The 1,447-nt window shown below is 40.8% G+C and overlaps 1 protein-coding gene across 1 annotated transcript in view; it reads right to left on the bottom strand.

The window, feature by feature from the left end:
- LOC101852613 (mucin-5AC) overlaps nt 1-1,447 on the bottom strand; it is a gene marked incomplete at its 5' end in the record, with an annotated part of 7,071 nt that overhangs the window by 4,000 nt on the left and 1,624 nt on the right.

Here is a 1,447-nt window from a genome sequence, read left to right as displayed (position 1 = left end):
AAAAAAGATAATAATAAGATATAATGATAAAAACAGTAGAGTGGTAGTTCCCGAAGAATCGCTGCCTTAGCTCCTCGACAGGAGTTCCAGAGAGTGTAAAAGTATGTTCGCATTACGATACCTCAAAACTACACAGTTCTATCTGATATTTTATTGCCATTTTGAGCTACTAAGACCATGAGGTCAGAAGGTATATGTTTTATTTGCTCGTAAGATTCTTTCGAGTAGTTTTCAAGATATTCCAGGACTTCGTTCGAAATAGCTTGACATGATGTGAAACTTAAAATCTTTGGCGTCAAATTTCTAATTCTCCAAACTAGGTACCGTGTAGATAGAACTATGTAATTCTGAAGTAGTGATTAGTTTTAAAATACATAATATGTAGTTTCGCATTAGTTTGGTCGTATTAATACCCCCACGAGTACACATTCTATCGTGTTTCTCCTTCGATATTGGGAGGTTTCAAATTTCCCTCTAGGCCGACGCACCGTTTGCTGGAACCAAAGTCAAGATACGGCATTAGAGCTGTGCGAAGAGTCGATTCCGGAACCGATTCCCGCGATTAATACTAAGGAAGTTAAGTTCCGTCTCCTTGTTTCGTAGACCAACGGTTGCCAGTTATTTTTATCATTAAAATCTTCTTTTTGAAAAATAATGTATTTTTGAAAAAAAAAGAAGTTGATGCTTCGTAGTGTTCCGAAATCAAGGTTATCCTAAATCCTGAAGATGTTCGGCATCAACCAGTTAACCACAGGGGGGAAAAAATCACATCATAAGAATGTAAGTAATTGGGTTCGGAGTCGATTCTTACGATTCCTAGCTTTCATAATCGGGAACCTAGCCGCCCAGCACTATACGGCATACATAATTATTTGAAAGCTGGAAGTTGTTCCTATCAGCTGCCCCTTAGGCTCAGATCTTGTTAGACCTGTTGACCGCTGTGGAGCAGCTGAATTCAAGCTTGGTCGACAGATGGATGTTTGGAGTTCGAACCTGCCTGGATTTCAGTTTGTTTTCCCTTTTTTCTTCAGTTTCAACATTTTCCTCTCAAACCAGATTCATGCCTGAAAACCACGTTTTCGTCCTTAAAATAACCGGGGTATGCACGTGCCCGAGTGTGCATGTTAGTTTGTGCTTGCACACGCATGTGTGTGTGTGTGTGTGTGTGTGTGTGTGTGTGTGTGTGTGTGTGTGTGTGTGTGCGTGTGTTTTGTGCGTGCGCGCGCCTTTCGGTTGCCACTCAAAAAGCACTAAAATGACTGAGGGAATGGGGATATCGTGGGGTTAGGATCATGACAGAGGTCGGCTTGGCCTAAAATGGGGATCCACGAGTAAAGCAGAGTCATAATATAGAAATTCGAACTGCCGAAAACACAGGAGCGGGGTAGATAGATAGATAGATGGATAGATAGATAGATAGATAGATAGATAGATAGATAGATAGATA

This window comes from Aplysia californica, unplaced genomic scaffold, assembly GCF_000002075.1.
Source record: "Aplysia californica isolate F4 #8 unplaced genomic scaffold, AplCal3.0 scaffold00091, whole genome shotgun sequence".
NCBI classification, from domain to species: Eukaryota; Metazoa; Mollusca; class Gastropoda; order Aplysiida; family Aplysiidae; genus Aplysia; species Aplysia californica.
Note: the sequence above shows the minus strand (reverse complement) of the source record. Positions and strands in the feature narration are given on the sequence as shown.